The 21161-nt window shown below is 33.9% G+C and overlaps 1 protein-coding gene and 1 long non-coding RNA gene across 4 annotated transcripts in view; one reads left to right on the top strand and one right to left on the bottom strand.

The window, feature by feature from the left end:
- The window catches only part of LOC136036326 (TATA-box-binding protein-like), a 166796-nt gene that overhangs the window by 29732 nt on the left and 115903 nt on the right, over positions 1 to 21161 (bottom strand). For all 3 annotated transcript variants that reach the window (XR_010619696.1, XR_010619698.1, XR_010619697.1), the window contains exons 4-5: positions 6191 to 6292; positions 2837 to 3002 (exon numbers count right to left, since the gene is read on the bottom strand). The gene's annotated coding sequence lies outside the window, so the exon portion shown is untranslated. The remainder of the gene's footprint in view (positions 1 to 2836; positions 3003 to 6190; positions 6293 to 21161) is intronic.
- The window catches only part of LOC136036330 (uncharacterized), a 350999-nt gene that overhangs the window by 266196 nt on the left and 63642 nt on the right, over positions 1 to 21161 (top strand). The gene's annotated exons all lie outside the window — the stretch shown is intronic.

Raw genomic sequence — 21161 nt, 5'->3', positions numbered from 1 at the left:
AACAAATTTTACTGTATTTAGCTTTTCATTGCATATTTGAATAAAGTTGCGTGTTCTCACCATGGAATTATTCAAAGAAATAACTGTTGCTATTTAACTGCACAAGCCTATTCTTTCAGGTTTGAATGAAGATAGTAGGAACGGATGAAAATGTGTTCCTACTCTTGCTAAATTGCCGCTGGACCTTACAATTTGGACAAAAGTATTGCATTACTTATTTGCAGTTAATAAACAAGTATGAAAAGCTGGCAAAATTTTAGATAGCAAATATATTTCCTTGTAAACTGACTCTGAGAATGAAGCCCAAAATCATGAGTTTCAAACTACAACAAAAGGCATCCGGCTGACTTTAAATTAGAGGCTCGGAAATAACAGCAAATGGACTTATAGCTGGTCGTTGGTGTTTTTTTGTTTTTTTTATCTATGATTTCTAATGTTTGTTTTTAAGCAAAACTCGAGAATATACTGTAGAAAAGGACATTTTTTCCATTTAAAACAATTTCTTTATAAGTGGAACGTATATTAAAAGTTTCAGATAGCCTGAGATCGAAACAAATAAAAGTGAGTTTATTTGCGATTATATAGCAACAATTCGTAATGCGTTTTTAACTTTTGCAAAAACTTTTTGTAAATTTGTGTTTTAGCCTTTTGCGTTTTTTTTTATTTATTTATGATTTCTAATGTTTGTTTTTAAGCAAAAACTCGAAAATAATTACTGTAGAAAGGGACATTTTTCCCGTTTAAAACATTTCCTTTTTTGTGTAGAACGTATATTAAACTTTCAGATAGCGTGTGATCGAAACAAATAAAAACAGTTTGTTCAATTTTACCACCACCCCCCCCCCCCACCCTGCATCTCAAAAACATTTTGTGAAAAGCTTTAGGTTTAATTGAGAGCAGAAGGGGTTTGTACAAGAATTATCTAAGTAATAAGTCGTATGAAAACAAAAGGAGCATAAAGAAAGTGGAGAAGGCATTAAAATATGAACTAAGGAGATGTGAAGTGGAGGCCATGGATAAAATTGCTGAGGATCTGGAAAATTCGGCTAGACGGCATAATAGTAAAATATTATACTGGCATGTTAATAAATTGAAAGGGAGTAGTCAATTCGGACTAGTCCCAGTTAAAGACAGAAATAGGGCCACAATCAGTGATAAGGAAAAAGTTAAAGAAAGATGGATGGAACATTTTGAGAATGTGCTAAACCGAGATACAGTTGCAGGAAAAGATATAAATGAAAATGAAAAAGTTTGTGATGCCTTGGATGTGAAGGAAGATGTGTTTAGTGAGGAAGAATTAGCGACAGTACTAAAAAGATTAAAAAATAAGGCTCCAGGTGCTGATAGTGTGATAAATGAGTTTCTTAAATATGGTGGCTCTACAGGATATAAATAGCCCAAACATCCAAAAATTACTTTTAAACTAATTATTGTGCTTTAATTTGCTAACATTATACGTTTAGAAAATGAGCCTACAATCAGTTCTGCGCAAATGACAGCGCTTTTGTAACGGAAAAGGACTGAAATTTTACAAATGATTGAACGAGAACAAGCTGATTAATAAACAAAATCCACGACAAAGTAAATGCAGCAAAGCGCCCGTCGTAAGACTCTCAGCTCAGTATTTAAGAAGGGATAGAAGCTAGTAATGACACAAAGCCATGGGGGAGGGGTGAGACAGACCTCACTAGAAAAAAGGACGAAATAAAGAGAGAGGTTGTGGGAGAGAAGTACACAGAGAGAGAAAACACGCAACTATGGAGACAATTCTTCATGTAATTCCAAAACCTATCATGGCAGTGGCATTATATGCTATCCATATGAGTATCTTTCACATAGTTGCAGCAAAATCTGCATTTTAATCCAAAGTTTCATTTAGTCTAACTGGAATACTAAAACAATCTTATGATCAAATATTTTTAATGTAAAGCCTCCCTATAGAAACTCATGACAGATAAAGAAAAAGAGGCCCTGGAAGCAGACGCGTACGCAGGAATTTTTCTTCAGAGAGAGCTAATAATTTGAATTAGAAGTGCCGCAAGATTCGAGAAAATTTTTGGAAATCAGGCAGGGGGAGACTCTGCATACGTTCCTGCCTGGAAATAAACTACACAAAAAGGGAATACGAAAGATGAACATTAAAAAGAATCGTAAACACAATGCAATCTAACTAAAGCTAACTTGGTGAGATATATCGTTGCAATACAGATCTGGTTCCCTAACCGAAATCGTACAATTTCTCGTAAAGTTAGGGCTAGATCCTTATATATTAATTTGGAATGCGACTTTTTTAAGTGAGCTAGGATACATTCGTTTGGGGCTAAGATAGATAAATACCCCATTCAAAGCACTCTTAGCTCCATGCAGAGTAAAATCTTAAGTTTGTGATTTTTTTTTCAAAGAATGAAGTCTTCTCTCGAGAAGGTTCTCGTGTAACGGTGAGAATCTTCTTTGATTTTGAGCCTTGATTTTATTAAGCTAATCAACTGGCGAAAACTCGATCAAGATCTACCAAATCTAAGCTTTTTAGATCTCTCTAGCAAACTCTTACGTAGGACAAGACCTTGCCAATTTTATATAAAAAAGAATACTCAAGCCACTCCCCCACAGAAAACATAACTGCCTCATAAAACTTTAAATTTCCTTACGGCCCACATCGTTGTTTTAATGCAGATCAGTTCAACACGTTGCAATAAATAGCAGTTAAAATCTCTTTCTTAGTATATTTAGCTACTAGCTTGTTTCCGATCACCATTTCAATTCTCTCTATCCTTACCCTAACTTCACACTACAAAAAAAATACTATAAAATGATGGTGATAGCCAATGATAAATACCTTTTAGTACAAGAGTCTGGTTGGAGTATATTTGAGCAACCACTTGTCTTTGGATAGCCACTTCCATTCTTTGAGTTTCTCCCGCTTTTAAAGAATCGACGACTAAACCATCCCCACTGAATTTATAATCCACTGTCGACTTTTGCTGTTTCTCGATGCCATATATCTAAAAATGATACATAATCATTAAAAAATACCATATATTTCTAGACTAGCAGCGCGGACCGTCGGACGACAGGTATTACCCGAAAAGAATATTAGCTCAATATTACTAGGAAGAAACGTTAAGTGTGCGGTCCTCATTTACAGTTGGGTGATTAAGAGTATTATTGGTCAAACGCTCTGCAACTGACATAGCGGTGCTCGTTAGTAGTTTTTTCACCATTGATGTAAAATAAAACGGGATTTCTAAAAACAGTTTTTCCCTAAAGGTTCAGATATAGTCACCAATATATATAAATTTCAACCCTTCTTTATCATTCAAGCTTTTTTTTTTAAATGGACAAGACTCGAACCAATACTATTTTCTGGAAGATGAGATTTGTTTTGACCAATAGTCTCTAGCCCTATTACTCTTTTATAATGATAATTTTCATAATTTCTGAACTAAAAAATAACACTTTACTTCGATACTCGCTTATTATTGCTAATAACTCCTACAATTTTTTTTTTATAAAATTTCATTTTTGAAGGGGGCTTAGCTCAAAAGATATGCCTTCAGGAAGTTGGAAAAGTTTTTAACCAATAAAGTGATAGGTTCAAACATAGATTAATTGGAAAGAATTGCTCGCGCCTAGTTTCCTGCCTGAATCTCATTATTTGTGAAATCTTTTAGAATTTGAATGTGTATTGGAAATTCTTCTCTCTGAACGTGAGTTAACACCACTAAAAGGACGTCAAATATGGTAAAAATAGTAAATATGGTAGAATTTCAATCAAATAATTTAAATCGTAACTTTGGAACGTTCTCTAGTTTTAATAATTTTAGCCCATATTAGGAGAAAACTGACAAGGTTTGCCAAACAATAGCAATAAATACAGTGGGAAAAAGAGAAAACGAAGAACCAAATCTTAAAGGAAAGAAGGACACTGAAAATTTGTCAAATAAAATAGGTAAAAAACAATTGAAAAAGCGAAAGAATTGCTTCCTTTATTAAAAATTACTACGATATACATGAAAGAAATTGAAGCCAATGTTTGATCGAAAACAGAACTTACTTTCTGGGATCTTCCGTAACCACTATCTGCTCTCATAGTTTTACAGTTTGACTTTTGTTTTGTCACGTGATTTCCAGCATTTTGGCCCATATGCAGCAATGCACCGTCCAGACGTCAACCTCCTCTCGCTTCTCTCAAAAGGCAGCATATTGATAGATGGCTCTGACTGGTTTTCACCTATCTTTTTTGCAAGAATGCTAAGTTTTGCTTAATTGTGCCTGTTTCATGCAATATAACGAAAGAATACTAGTTATTATACAATTATTGACACTACTCAGTTTGTCTTATGTGTGCGCTATGCCATTCAAATATGATAAAGCAGCCTTAATTGGACTGTTTTCACCTGAGTTAACTGTGCCAACGTATCCTTGTTGAGATAGACTGCTCTACAAATGCAAATATACCATCTGTTGTTCCTTTCAATCAAGCTCCGATATGTTCGACTAGTAGTAATCAGCCTCCCCCCCCTTTTAAGGTCAGTTACTTTTAATTCGAAAAATAATATGTCGAAATTTTCCGTTATAAATTGCCAGTCATTATGTAACAAAATGGAAGAATTTGAAGTTATCGTCCATCAATATAGTGTCCCAGTTATTGTATTCACCTATTTGTGTATTTTTTGTGCGATTTTAGTTTAAATGTATACTGTGTGCTTTTGTTTAAATGTATGATTTTGTGAAAAAAACATTTTTGAAAAAACAATTTTTCACAATTAATAATTTGCAAGAAAGTCATTTTATCTTTCAATCATTTTTATAAGCTGTAATATCCAACAGCCTATATCCAGTTGACTTTAAAAAAAGCCTCTGCAAATTAACTTCTATATTGGAAAATATTGGATTCATCAAAAACCACAATTTCTTAGCTTTACTACCCTTGCATAACCATTAAATAAGATTAAATGTTTGAAGGAACTACACTGAATAAATCTTGCCTATTTAATACTTCTATATAGACGCTCTAAGCATTAAATTCGCTGATCTTGCTGTATCTCGCTGAAGTGTCTGTGTGACCCTGGATGACCCAAACAGATCTAGCCGAATCTACAGGTGTCTGAATAATACTTCTTTTTGAAGCATCCAAAATGAAATATAGTGAAAGAACTTTTAAAGAAGACAGCTACTTACCAGTATTTCGCGTAGGATTTCCCTTCCAAGCTCCCAAATGTTGGTCATCGTGAGCTAAGATTCGACATAAAAACCAACGAGCTTTCTTAGAGATAAAACAAAAAGGTTACAGATCTGTTGTCAGTTATGCCTTGCGGAGGTGAGGGCCAAATCCAACCTATGAGAGAAGAAAACGGAGACCACTATGTGCATACCATCACAACAACATCCACAACAACTTGCCTAATTTCAACCAAAGCCGAAAACAATACATGATATGCAATGTTTTCTCTTTTGTAAGTTAAAAGAAAGTTAACTCAATGGGAGAGGAGGAAATAAGATCCCAATTTCTCTTCATCAAGAGGTTTTTGAGGGAGGTCATCAAATTTTGACCATACTCTGTGGGGAGTGATCTAGTGTCACAATTGTGGCTTTCGGAAGTCACCTTCAGTCAAACGTGGACAGGAAACAAGAAAAGATGGTCCCTGAATTCTTGCCATCAGCACGTCCACAAACTTCGTTGAAAGTAAGACTTAATTTCAAGTTTCGTGTTTGGGTATCTGGACAGTGTCTATTCTCTGCAAATTCAGGATGTCACTTAAGTCCTTGTCTTTAGAAAATCCACCAGAACGGATTATCAGATTTCAGGCAAACTGCAGAAAGTGAGATTGTGCTAATCATCTTGGTGCGTCATTTCGGGGTCTTAATTGCCAGTCTTAAGGTATGATCGTTGTCACTGCCAATAAATTATTGTATACAAAAACTAACGTTTATGAGCAACATCTTGTTCTTTTGGGCCTTTCCACACATTTTAAGTTCGAGTCTTACTCTTCAATTCAATTGCCAAGGTAAAACTTTTCTTCGTTTAATTCTAGATTATTTGTCAATTTACGTTACCAGCGACAGCAAAAAGAATCACTGACCGACAAAAAAAAACATAACCACCAGATGATCCAGCTGTGTAGAAGAATTAGTGATCCCTTCTTCTGAAGAAGTTCTAACACGAATAAAACGAAAAATCACAAATTACCTGGTTGTAAGCTGTCCTGAAGAGCTTTGACTCCATTTACAAGAATTGAAGCATTGTAAGTGTATTTGTAGACTCCTCCCAATTCGTGGCTCCTCGTACCGCCTGTGGGCAGAGACCAAGCTTCAGAATTATAGTTATCACGTGATTAGAAAGTTAATAAACGACAGGAAAGTTTAAATGACAAAAGCAGGCCTGAAAGTTATTTTGCTTCTAGATTGATTCTCAATTGCTTTGAAGTTATTACACCCAGAATCTTTTGAAAAATTAGGTCTTCTTCCATTAATTCTGTTATGAACAACTAAAACATTCAGGACGAAAATCCATAATTTGGAGGCAGTACAAGAAAACTTGTCTAATTAACCAATAGACATCCATTATCTTTTAGTTTTATTCTATTTGGGGCCTACAGTTAGAAAAAGAACACAAGGGTCCAACATTGATTTTAGCAACGAAAAATACCTTAATCAGACATTTAGACTAGAAATATAGCACACTAGGTTCCACCACTTTTATTTTTTATTTGATGTGATTTTTTTTATTATCAACTTCTTTTTTCTTTTTCTTTTGAGACATCCAATTCAAAGCATTCAATGTAAGCTGTCTCCATTTATAAACTCTTTTTTTTACAAAATTAAAATTGGTTCTAATCTTTGAAGCCTCGAATTTGGAAAAGCTTTTCTCCTTACGGAAAATGTTGGTCCTTTATTTGTTTTTTTTCCTTATATCAGATTAAAAAAATAGATCATTTTCCAATTCTGTAAGTTTTGGTAGAAAAAGTATTTTTTTTTTTTTGTCTTCAAAATCATAGGCTATCAAATAAGCTTTTTTGACATTAATGTTCAAAAAATACATAGCTTTTGCGCTGAATCTGGATACCGGTTTCGAAATATCGACTAGGTACTTTTGAAAATTATCAAATCACAATTTCAAAGATACATAGTTATTACTATAAAGCCAATGTTTATTTTAACATTTTTTGACAAAAATTCTATAGTAGCAGTCATGACCATTGATCAGCAAGCTTTTCAAGACAATCCTTTATCTTGTTTATCTGAAGTTATTTATGCTATTTCAGGAACAATAAGAGATGGTGCTGAAGACAATAATAACCTTAAACCTATCGCTTGTATTTTCGAAGCGTTAAGTATAAGCATTAATTTTAAAAGAAATCAATTTCAAAACAATTATTTTTAAAGAGAAAACATAGGTATTTTTCTACTGTGGAATTGTATCAGCCAAAAATGAGTTCGACAGTTTCAGATGCCTGATTTATGAAAGTAATTAAAGTTATATTAGTAATATTTATGAGAAGGAAAAGACTGCCATTGCTTCAGCTTGTTCCCAAGCTTCGGATTTCGTTCCTCAAGTTTGGGATATTGGGACAAGTAAATATTAATAAGACTCTAAAAAAGTAGGTATTTTATACATATTTTTCTTTTTGTTTATATATTTCGACTTTTTTAAATAAAACTTTAGAAACTAATTGAGATTTTGGTGTATTCTCAGTGGTAGCTCTGGTGAAGCATGAACCAATTGCAAAACTCCTTCTTTTCTTACTTTATCTGAATATGTATGAATATGCATTCCATGCACCAAATTGTTTATTTATATTTCATATTAAAGTAGAAAGATTATTTAAGGTTAAGTTAAGTTTAGAAACTAATTGGGATTTTGGTGTATTCTCAGTGGTACCTCTGGTGAAGCATGAACCAATTACAAAACTCCTTCTTTTCTTACTTTGTCTGAATATGTATGAATATGCATTCCATGCACCACATTATTTATTTATATTTCATATTAAAGTAGAAAAATTATTTAAGGTTAAGTTGCTATTTTCATAATGAATTAGTTGCATAGCATAGGCCTACGTACTTGTACCTCGTACCGTGATATAACGATCATAATAATTTGCAAAAGGAACTCCAACATGTCTTCAGTGAAAAAAAAAAAAGAAAAAAAAAACAGCCATGACCCAAGGTGACAGAGAAATAGAAATAACAAACTTAAGGAAAACTTTTCGTTTAGAAACAGAATCTCTGTTTACAGTCACATGGCTATTTTTCAGTCACATGGCTATTATTCAGTCACATGGCCATTCAGTCACTGAATGGAATACAAATGGACCACTTTAAGAACTAGAAAGAGCAACCATCACCTAAGTTACTTACAAAAAATAACACAAATGTTATGACATCCTATTGAACCATCAGCATTGCCTTCAACCTGTTCATACAGTCTTTGTCATAAAAACAAACCAAAATAAATAAAAGACATCTACTTTGACAATGAGAAGACTGACTTCAAGTACATAGAATTAATTTTGTAAAGCAAAAGAAGTCTTTTACCATCCTCATCTCTATAATAACAAAATTAATAGCAATAATGAACGAATAAAAGAGAAAGGAAGTAGAGAAAGAACGTTTTTTGAAAAGAAAGAAAGAAAAAAGTATAAATTTAGTTTTTGTCCAAAATTTATTTTCATTTTCAAATGTTTGGTCTTTTTTTTTCTTCTTATTGTTCACTGTCATGAGAAAAAAGAGCCAGCATATTGATCATTTATAAAATCTCAAAGACACTACTTTCGGAAGATTTTTTTGTAGATATACCTATATCTACCCTCAGTTTTAAGAGGATTTAATACCTTAAACATCCTTTTTGGAGCTTCAATGTAAGCTGACTGTCTCAAAGGCAAATGGTCCATTAGCATATTATCTCAGGGGACTGCAAATCATTGAAACCTATTCATAATTTGTGGTTTTAATATGAAATTTGATTGAAAACACATTGAAGAAGTGTCACCCCTTCGTAAGTGTCACTCCTTCGTAAATTTAAGATTTTTCATTTAATTTTACTATATATAATCTAATGTTACAGCAGCATATTTTAAGGCTTGGGAAATTGTATTAATACAAGTTTACAACTGTTATACTCTCGGGAAACAATTACTATTTCACAATTTTTTGTTGGAGTCTTTTTTTGTGTGTGTGTGTTCTAGGGTGACCCTCATCCTGGAGGGTACCCTTGTCCAGGAGAAGGGGATTCGGTCTACAGACAAAATAATACTTTTTGTGTGAGGACAAAATGTGTATCCCAGGACGCTATTGCCAAGATAACAAGTGAACTCTGTTTTTTTTTTTTTTTTTTTTTTTTGTGGCTTAGGGGCTTCATGCATGAGAGTTCTATTAAGCCTACCAATCGATATTCTCACAAAAAACACTTTTACATTTATTTTAAGTTTTCCTTACGTTTTTCATCAGTTTTACTTCTGAAAATGCAATTCCAATTATTTCAGTAAAATTTTTAGGTCATATCAAGAGTTTTTCCAATATAATCTTTCCAAGAGTTTTTCCAACTTAATCTTTCCAAGAGTTTCGTCCACTTAATCCATCAAGCCTATTATGAGATGACGTAGATACGGTATCTTGAAAACCTGGAAACGCATACTACCTTTTAATTTACCTTGCTATGGGTAGATCACAAGTCCACGTGGGCTTATAGTGTAATTAAAAATAAGTTTATATGATTAATTTATTTTGTCGTTAGATTAGGTATTTCGCGTTGTATTCTGTTTCTGTGGGTTCTTGCAATTTGTACTGTTGTTTAATTTCCTTGCTTGTTTGTTATTTATTCCTTGCTTCTTTGCTATGTATTCTGTCACGTGATCTGATTCATTGACAGTTGTATACGATTCAGAGACAGCTTTAAGAAGGACAATGGAGGCACTTCCCACGAGCACAAAAATTTTATAGTCACAAAATTTCCAATAAATAATCTAACGATCATAATTATTATGTAAGTCATGTAGTGGCGCAATGGGTTTGATCTTAGCTTGGTCATATGGGACCCAGAAATCGAATCTTAGTGTAGCAACACACTGCAGGAAAGACGCAGTAGTCAAAAAACGTCAGTAATCTTATTAATTGCTTACTGTTTATTTTTTAATTAATTTTTATTTTACTACAGAAGGGGGTGTAGTTAATACATTGGATTAATTAATAAGACAAACTAAGAAATAAAAATAGTAAAGTAAATTAAACAGTAATAATCAAAAACAAAATAAGTAATTATAATCAAATTATTCAGAGAATAATTTGATGATAATTAGAAGAAATAAATCATTAATAAAAGAATAAATGGAAAACAATTTCGTTAACAAATGAAAATTTTGTTAGAGTTTAGCCAATAAATTTATGAGATGACATGGGGAAAGGGATAGTCAAGATTTTGTCCAAGGCACAAGAGAGACTCGAACCACCACTGATCCAATTTCTGTCTTAAAACATACATTCACGGAAGAAGCCATGACGAATTTGTGTTACAACACAATGTCTGCCTTTCCCATCCCGATTCCAACACAGTTTTATTATTGTTTAGTATCCGTAATTTTTGCATTTTAACGTCAAATACTGTTTGATTGTTATGTTTTTTGATTAATCAAGATAAATACCCATTTCTGTGTTGATTACAACTTTTCTTGCGTTATTAACGTCATCACTTTTTAACAGCAGCTAATCCAAAACAAGACATGACGTCACACCAAAGTTTTCATCAGTCTTAACTTAAGACTGCTGTAAATTTAGGTGAAGAGTGAAGTCAAGTTAAAACTAAATGACGTCATTCATAGTATAAATAGAACACAGGACATTGTTCAGCCTCAGTACTAAAGTAGCAGCGCTAGAAATCAGGTTGGACAAATATTTAACAAGTTTGTATCATGCCAAGGGGAAAAGTAACTATGAAAAATGACTACTATGCTATTCTAAAGTTAAACAGAAACAAGATCAGATGTATGAAGACAAATGAAATTAAGGCAGAGATAAAGAAGTCGTACCGTTGTTTGGCTATGAGATGGTATCCTGATAAAAACCCGGACAATCAGAAAGAAGCCACAATCCGTTTCCAAGAGATTTCAAATGCATATGAGGTTCTTGTTGATGACAAAAAACGTCAAATTTACAACATTGATAGTTGTGATACCAGCTCTGACAAATGGTATCACATGGCTATGAAATGCAGGAAATGTGAGGAGACACTTCCCGACCTAGCAGCCTTCCTTGGGCATTATTGCCGCATATAGCCCCAGAAACAACTCCCCAAAAAAAAAAAAAAAAAAAAAGATATACGAGTGCAACGAATGCAAGAAGAAATTTCGAAACAAATGGGTCCTCAATAAACATCGAAAGCTTGAAAGGATTTGGAAACACTTTTGAAAGAAGTGAAAAGCTAATATCCATAACAGACCACCCTATACTACCAACATGGGAATAGTGAATTGTAAATATTGTATGTATATTTCATGAGAAATAAATCTTATGTGCAATTATTTATTTTAACTTCGATTTGTTTTTGGTTTTAATAGGTCTCTGAAAGGACTATCTTTCCAATTTAAACATTATTTGTTGTTGGACTTCATTTTGGTTATCATAAGTTCCAATATGGCTCTTTACTCTTCTTTCAAATACCTTAATATCAATGGCTTTTTCTACAATTAGCCATGACTTGATGTTCACAACTATTTCCGATCCATGCTGGTCACCTGAACCAGATCTTCACCCCCCCCCAAAGCGGTCGTGGCCGAGTGGTTAAGGCGTCTTCACCCCCCCCCCTCCCTGGCTAACAATTCAAGAGGTCACAGTCTGAAGCTTCACCTGCCTGGATGTCGGAGAAGGGAACGATGTGGCTTCTTTTCCATTCGGGTGGTCCCCTCTGGAATAGCCTATCCGAGTCTACCATCCAAGCTGAGACTCCCCACTCCTTCAAGGCTGGAGTCGACAGGGACTCTTCACACTAGATAACACTTTCACTCTTCACACTAGATTTATCCTTCTCTACAATAGGTACTCCTAGTTTAGGGGCTAGTGCCCTAAACTAGGGGCAATGAACCCTCTCCTGACATTCTAGGACAATTGGCTCCTAGTTCATTTACCCTATTTCCTTAAAATAAATTTTATTATTTTTAAGTCATTTAAATTACATACTCTTTTCAAATGTTGTGTTTTATTTTGAGAAAAAAATATCATAAAAACAACCATTATAAAACAAAATCCGTAATAAACCCCTCTTTAAAGAACAAGACAAATCAAGTGTGTTGTATGCAAAACAAACTTGAATACAAGGAAATAATAATCCCATTGACAAATAAAAACACGTGATTACGATGAAAACGTGTTGCTATCTTTGGCAATAACACCGAAAGCTTTTAAGCGTTGGGAAGATTCCCAAAAAGGTAAATTGCATCATCACTGTGTCCATACAAAACAGGTGTGTCTGAGAGAAGATCACAGGTGTCGCAGGATATAAACAAACATATGATTAAAATTAACTTATTGCTATGCAGCCAGAATAAATAGTTCAGTATAGAAAAGTTGAGTAATTAGATGGCTGTGAAAAAATGATTAAACAATGAAAAAAAAATGCATAGAATTATTCAGACAATAGGGCAAAGTGAAAAAAAAAGTAAATGTAGTTAATGAGTTACTGAAGACTATATACATTTTTAGAGAAGATTTTTATACAGAATTAATACATGACGTCTGTTTGTATTAGACAAAGAAAATTCTATTTAATTCTTTTTCCGTTTCTAAAATGAGGTTTGAAAAGAAGAGATCTTCAGAATTTACAAAAAAAGCAAAAAACCTCCAGAGTTGTTTATAGAAAACAGGGCTTTGAATTAACGTTTCATTTGCTGTCTTTTTTTTTTATAAGAATGGATACCATATATAGCCTGTTGCCCGACCTTACGACCGCGGTATCAGACACATGGGACCCATTTTGCCAAATAGAGCATCAGTCAAGAAGGAGTTCTAAAGATGTATGGATTAGACTTCATTGCGAGGTCCGGGGTAAAAATAAAATACTCCCTCTTTTCAGCTGTAAAAAAAATGAAGTCTTATTAAACCCACCCAGAAAAAAAAATCTTAGAAGTTTCAACTCCCCCCTCCCCCCATCCGTAGCTAAAAAGGAGGCTTACCCAAACCCACGTCTGAAAAATTGCAATGTCCGTTAGCTTTATTAATGAAACCTCATGATTATAAAGTGAGAACTCGATTTCATGCTTCAGATACTCGTTGTTTAATGTAACGCGATTGTTTTTGGAGTTGAGAGGGATGGACATTAGCCAATTAGCATATTTCATCATTTATCGGGATAGCAGTAATATTCTATATATATATATATACATATATACATATATATATATATATATATATATATATATATATATATATATATATATATATATATATATATATATATATATATATATATATATAAATATATATATATATATATATATATATATATATATATATATATATATATATATATATGTATATATATATATATATATATATATATATATATATATATATATATATATATATATATATGTATATATATATATATTCGAAGGAGATTAATCATGTCGTACAATGTTGCGCAGTAGATGTTCGTGGGCGGAGCTACAGCGGCAAGTCTGAAATGCTGAGTCACCTTTTCGTACCAATCACTCTGTGTTGCCAGATTGGCTTGTTTCAAGCCACCGGTGGCTTATTTCTCTGGGCTGGGGCGGGCGTTTTTTTTCCCGGGCTTTGGGCGGGAAACTGGGCTTATTGTTTTTTAATTTGGCTTGTTGTGGGCTTTTTCTACTCAAAAGAATAATATTTTTCTTTTTTTAAGAATTTTTTTTTCAAGTTCATTCCTTTACAAAACTTTCTAGGAAAGAAAGCGAACGGATTTAAGGAAAAGTTTAACTAAACCCTACGATTCACTAAATAAGAGGAAGAAAATAAGTAAATTGAGTCACAAAGAACTATTTATTACGGCAGATTACTAGTTACAACTATTGAATAGAGACGTTTCAAACAGTTTGTGGTAACGAACTGTAGTAAGGAGCGACCAGGCTCAATAGTAAACGAAACTCTAATAAACGGAATTTTGAATCTAAAAGATACACCAAAAGAATCAAATTTTCATGCTGATTTTAAATATATAAGTTTCATCAAATTTCATGTTTGTCATCAAAAGTTACGAGCCTGAGAAAATTTGCCTTATTTTGGAAAATAGGGGGAAACACCCCTAAAAGTCAAAGAATCTTAACGAAAATCATACCATCGCATTCAGCGTATCAGGGAACCCTGTAGCAAAAGTTTCATGCTCCTATCGACAAAAATGTGGAATTTCGTATTTTTTGCCAGAAGAAAGACCAGGGGTGCGTGTTTATTTGTTTTTTTTTGCCCAGGGGTCATCGTATCGACCATGTGGTCTTAGAATGTCGCAAGAGGGCTCATTCTAACGGAAATGAAAAGTTCTATTGCCCTTTTTAAGCGACCAAAAAATTGGAGGGCACATAGGCCCCCTCCCACGCTCATTTTTTCCAAAATTTTGGAATAGCTATTTTGTTCAGCATAGTCGAAAACCATAATAACTATGTCTTTGGGGATGACTTACTCCCCCACAGTCCCTGGGAGAGGGGCTACAAGTTACAAACTTTGACCATTGTTTACGTACAGTAATGGTTATTGGGAAGTGTACATACATTTTCAGGGGTTGGAACTTTTTTTGGTTTAGGGGGGGGGTGGGTTTGAGGGGAGAGGGCTATGTGGGAGGATCTTTCCTTGGAGAAATATGTCATAGGGGAAGAGTAATTCAATGAAAAGGGCGCAGGATTTTCTAGCATTACTATAAAAAAAAAACAATGAAACAATAAACATGACAAAGTTTTTCAATTGAAAGTAAGGAGTAACATTAAAACTTAAAACGAACAGATATTATTACGCATATGAGAGGTTCTAAAAATACTTTAGCATAAAGAGCGGGGTATTTAGGAGGAGATAAATATATCGCTCTTTATGCTAAAGTACTTTTAGTAACTTCAACTATTTATTATATGGCCTTTCTGATTCAGGAGTCATTCTTAAAGAATTAGGACAAAAGTTAAGACTTAGTTTAAAGAGCGAGGTATTGACGAGGGGCAAACCGCCTCATATACATAATAATAAATATAAGAATATAAAAGTTTGTTGCGTAAGTTAATTCTTAAGTTACGTATATTTTTTACTAACAAAACGTTCGTTAAAAATTAAAAGTTCTAGTTGCCTTTCTAAGTAGCCGGAAAATTGGAGGGCAACTAGGCCTCCTTCCCCACCTCTTATTTCTCAAAATCGTTAGATAAAAACTAAGAGAAAGCCATTTAGCCAAAAAAAGAATTAATATTCAAATTTCATTTCAATAATTTATGTGCGGAGAGCCAAAATCAAACATGTATTAATTCAAAAACGTTTAGAAATTAAATAAAAAAACTAGTTTTTTTAACTGAAAGTAAGGAGCGACATTGAAACTTAAAACGAACAGAAATTACTCCGTATATAAAATGAGTTGTCTCCTCCGCAATCCCTCGGTCTTTACGCTAAAGTTTGACTCTTTGCCACAATTCTACTATTTCAAACAATTAAAAACTTTAGCTTAAAAAGCGAGGGATTGCGGAGGGGAAAACTCATTACTCATATACAGAGTAATTTCTGTTCGTTTCAATGTCGCTCCTTACTTTCAGTTAAAAAAACTAGTTTGTTTTTATTTAATCTACAAAAGGTAAGACGCCAAATACGACATTGTGTTTGAAACAGATAGAGAAGGACTTCATAACCCCCAAGCATGGAACATCCAAAATACTACAAAACAATACCTTGCAGTTGTGTTTGAAACAAATGGTGATAGACTTTATAACCCCCAAGCACTTTCCAAAAAAAAGTTGAAAATCCAACGAAAAAGCTAAATATTATACGTTTTCCTGATTATTCTAGCAAATAATTTTTGAAAATAAGATACGAAATTATTTTTTAATAGGTATTTTTTCAGTTTGCACCTCAAGGTACTAATAGGAATTGAATAAGAAACCATCGGTTTCTTTAAAAAGAAAAAAAAAATGTCGGAATTCTTCAGATTCTGTGAAATTCATATAAAAATGAGCTCCTTCAGTGGAGCCAAAACTAGGAGTCTTTTGACTGGAGCCTGATTAATAAAAGAAACCGATTGATAAGCTGCATCTAAATACCAAAATGCTGTATTACAAAATAATCAGCTTTTGATATGCATATTTTTCCTAAGGTGATGACATTGAATTTCAAAATTGCAATTAGCTTTTTATTTGTTTTAGCATTTTTTTTGTCAAAAGCTGTACATTATATTTCATTTCTCAGAAATTATTTAAAAAATTTTCTTGCTTGAGGTATTAAGAAAATATACCAAAAGTATTGAGAGCTTTTCAATCATTACGTTGATTCTCTTGAAGTTTCTTTTTCCTTTGTGATACAAAATTTCAAGATTCAATTATTTTCTTTTTTCCATTTTGCCACTCTATCCAAAGAAGTAATTAAGCCTGTGTGTTTCTAGTTGTGATATTTTGGTCATGATTCTGTTTTGCTCACTAATATTATTTTGCTTATTGAAGAGATCTCATTGCGTTTTCTGTTACTCGTGAAGTTTTTTGTTGTTGTATTACGATGTCAATGCACTAAGAATTAGCTGAAAGCCGCGTTCATTAAAACTAGGTGACCAGAAAAAAAAGAAGGTTTTCAGTGAAAAGTCTTGTCTTAAATAACCATAAAAGTTCAAAATACTTATCTGCCACGTAGCTTAAGGTAATTTTTAGATTATAATCTTGCTTCAAAATAGGTTTCTAAAGAGATAAACATAAAGAAAATATAATATTTAGTGAAAAATAAAAAAAAAATATCCCTTATTTGGGAGATAGGGCATGGGGAAGTGGCTTTATTTGCATAGGGCGATAGCTTTCACAAGGGTATGGAGAGGCGGCAACTCTGTTGAAAGGTGTAAATTTGGAGGGGAAACTAAAACTGTAAGGAATACTAACATATTAAGATTTGCCTCGAGGGCTCGGCTGGGAAATGGCCCCTTTGTCTTTTTTATTTTGCTTTCATCTAAAATAGCAGCAGTTACAATTAAACCGTTTAACTTTGATCCTACCTCTGAGCAAATGTTCGTTGATTTCAAAAGTCTCGAGTTTGAGAATTCCATGGACGAATTTGTTTCCAAGTAGACAGTATCACTTTCGCACCATAAGTTTTTCAATGCAAAGGCTTAGCTTCAGAAAAAAAAACCCTGAGTTCAAAATACTAAGCTGCCACACAGCTTAAGGTAATTCTTTTATATTTCAAACTTAAAAGCGGCAAAAAAAGCAAAGTATTCCCGTCTGCTGGGTAGGCTTATCTTTCTTCCCTGCTAATGTTGAGGGGAGAAAACAAAATTACGACTCTTCCTGAAGTTTAAAGAAAAAACGATGAGAATAGCTTTTGGACTGAAAATTCAGCATTAATGTTGCATCCAGATGTAGCATTCTCCGTGGAACAAGCTTTCGGACACGCTCTTTATAAAGTGAAGTCTCAAAAGTGGATTATTTCGATAAAAATTTTTGGGGCTTATTCGGGCTTATTTTGAAAATCCCAGGGCGTTTTTTTATGCTGACATTATGGCAACACTGCAATCACTAGTTGAGTACAAGCTCTGAACCTGGAAGGCTGTAAGTTTTTGAATTTAAAGTTTTTAATATTTCTTAAAACGATGCATAGGAAAGTCTTTGAAATGTCGGAAGCTGTACAAGTCAGAAGGAACAAGATTTGTTGTATAAGAATATCTTAGCCATGTCGGAAAGAACTAGCTATACTGAAGAAAAGTAGTCACTAGCTCCGAGAAGAAATATGGGCTTATCAAGAACATCTCTTTTAGAGGCAAAAAACACAATTTTAATGAAAGGAAAGGATAAGTCAATGGCAAAAAGCATATTAGCAAGGAAAACATATTATACATTACACAGTGAAAAAAGTGTGCAAATGCAAACTAAAGAAAGGAAAATTCTTGGAGTGGTAAAGGAAAACGGGGCAAAGTTTTCGATTACAAAGGTATGCAAAGATGTATTGACAAAGACGGAAATAACATGGATTGTAACGACGAGAGTTGAAAAGAGAAAAGACATGGAAATTGAAGATAGAAAAAAGTGAATTTATCGACCTTACAGCGAGAAATGGAAGTAGTTGATGCTGAAATTCGCCAGGCTCAACATGAGGTTGAAACACTTGAGGTGGAACTACATAAGTTTTTAGTTCAAAAAGAAATTGATGAACTTCAAAGAATTTTGGAGAGAAATTGATTACATAGTTTTGGAGATTCTATGCCATGGTGGCCTAAATTCTGGTCAACTTTAATTAAATTTACAGGATTGCAGTTTGAAAAATTCTTGTTTACTAAATATCAAAATTTTTTATTTCTTAAGCTAGTTTTTAAATTCTGTGTAATTTTGTTTTTAAGAATATGTTTGTTATATTTAAATATATTCTTTTTGCCTTACCTTTGGATACATAGAGAAAAAGAATATCTTCCCCAATACATTTTTTGGCACAGAAAATGGTAATTTTAGCAAAACCAGGCGACAATGAGTGAAGGTGGCCCCTTCATGAAAGCCCTGTCGGCTGAGCAGATAATACTCGCTTCAAAGTAAGTAAGGGGGACCTGGGAGCTAGCTAAAACTAACTGAATATAGAATTCAATAGTTCAAAAATAAAGTTTTGCATTTTAGATATAACAATCCCAATTAAACTTATAATGAAAAACGAAATCACCAATGCAACAGCACAAACACACACCACACAACCGAACATAAAAAATATAAACTCTAATAAATAATATATAATAAATAATGAATAAAAACAAAAACAGAAGGATAAAGGAAGACTGTTTTCCTACATTAGTAATTAATACAGATAAGTACTTGAATGAAGCCTTAACCCTGTTCATTCAAGGTGAACAACTAGAAGGAGTAAGGGCAAAGAAGGACCTATGAGTAGTAACTGATAATGAATTGAAAATTCATAGCCACACGCTGACACAGGTTGCTAATGCTAACATAGCCCTTGCGTTTATTTCCACGCACTCCTCTCAAGAAAACCTTTAGCTCTAGCAAAGTTCTATAGGTTTTCTCAAGAAAACCTATGAGCTCTAGCAAAATTCGAAGAATCAATAGATTGATTTAAAAGGAAAATCGGAAGCTTAATGCCGGTCGGGATTTAAAATAAGAGCTCTGAGACGCGAGGTCCCCCTATATATCAAAATTCATTAAGATCCGATCATCCATTCGCATGTTAAAAAAACACATTATTTTTTCTAATTTTCCCTCTTCCTTCAGCATCCCAGATGGTCGGATCCAGGAAATCAACTTTATCAAGTCAATTAGATCAGGTCCCTGACACTCCTACCAATTTTCATCTTCCTAGCACGTCCAGAAGCACCAAACTTGCCAAAGCACTGGACCCCCTCAAAGAGAGCGGATCCAGTCTGGTTACATCAGTCACATATCTACGACATTTGCTTATTCTATCCACCATGTTTCAACCCGATCTTTCGACTTTAAGCGTTTTCCAAGATTTCTGGTTTCCCCTCCAACTCCCCCCGATTTCACCAAATCTGGTCGGGATTTAAAATTAGAGCTCTGAGACATGATTCCCTTTTAAATATCAAATTTAATAAAGATCAGGTCGCCCGTTCGTAAGTTAAAAATACCTAAATTTTTCTCATTTTTTCTAATTAACACACCCTCCCTCAACTCTCCCAAAGAGAGCAGATTCAGTCCGCTTATGTCAATCACGTATTTAGGACTTGTGTACTTAGTCTTCCCACCAAGTTTCATCCCAATCTCTCAACTCTAAGCGTTTTCCAAGATTACCGGTTTCCAAGATTTCTGTTTTCCCCCTCCACCCCCCTATGTCCCTGGATCCGATTCGAATTGAAAATGGAGCATCTGAGACATAAGATCTTTCTATATACCAAGTTTCAGTAAGATCCGATCACCCATTCGTAAGATAAAGATAAGTCAAACTTTTTCCAAGACTTCCGGTTTCCCCCTCAAACTCATCCCAGTGTCAACAGATCTGGTCGGGATTTAAAATAAGAGCAATGAGTTACGAGGTCCTTCTAAATATCAAGTTTCACTGGTTCCTAAACATCTAATCACTTGTTCTTAAGTTAAAATACCTCATTTTTTCTAATTTTTCCAAATTAACCCCCCCTCAGCTCCCCCAAAGAAAACAGATCCGTTTCAGTTATGTCAATCACGTATCTAGGACTTGTGCTTATTTCACACGAAGTTTCACCCCGATCTCTCCACTCTCAGGGTTTTCCAAGATTTCCGGTTCCCTCCCCCCCCAACTCCCTCAAATGACACTGGATCCAGTCGGGATTTAAAATAAAAGATCTGAGTTACAGGTCCTTCTAAATATTAAATTTCATTAAGATTCGATCACTCCTTCGTAAGTTAAAAATACCTCATTTTTTATAATTTTTCAGAATTAACCCTCCCCCCAACTCCCCCAAAGAGAGCAGACCCATTCCAGTTATGTCAATCGTGTATATAGGACTTATGCTTATTTTTCCCACCAAGTTTCAACTGTAGATATAATGGTAAAAGGTTTGACTGGTGAAAAATCATATAAAATTTTTTCAAGTTTTCCTGATTATTTATCAAGCTTAAATATGCTACTCTAAAAACTTCACAGCTCTACAATAGCATTTGCAGCAAGAGAAATGCCTTTGGGACCCTAGCTGGATAAGACACCTTTTGGAAAAAGAGGGGTCTGTGAGGGGGAATAGTTACCTTTCAATTCCGACTTTTGGGGAGATTTTCTTCATTTAATATAAATTGAAAGAAAACCACCTATTTAATATATTTTTCTACAAACCAATAAGATAAATCGGAAAAAAACACACGAAAAAAGAGTTGTGGCGAGTGTTGTTTTTACAAATTTACATAAGACTAAAAGGTTGGCAATGGCCTAATATTTGGCTAGATATTAACCATACCTCCATTGGGAGTGTGGGAGGGACAGGAAACTTGAAAGAGTTCGAGAAATTATACAGCAAAACTATTAATGAGTTATGCACAGTGTTCATTTCAAGAGGGGAGGGG

This window comes from Artemia franciscana, chromosome 15 (assembly GCF_032884065.1).
Source record: "Artemia franciscana chromosome 15, ASM3288406v1, whole genome shotgun sequence".
Lineage (NCBI taxonomy): Eukaryota > Metazoa > Arthropoda > Branchiopoda > Anostraca > Artemiidae > Artemia > Artemia franciscana.
The sequence above is the reverse complement of the archived record's forward strand: the minus strand, read 5'-3'. Positions and strand labels throughout refer to the sequence as shown.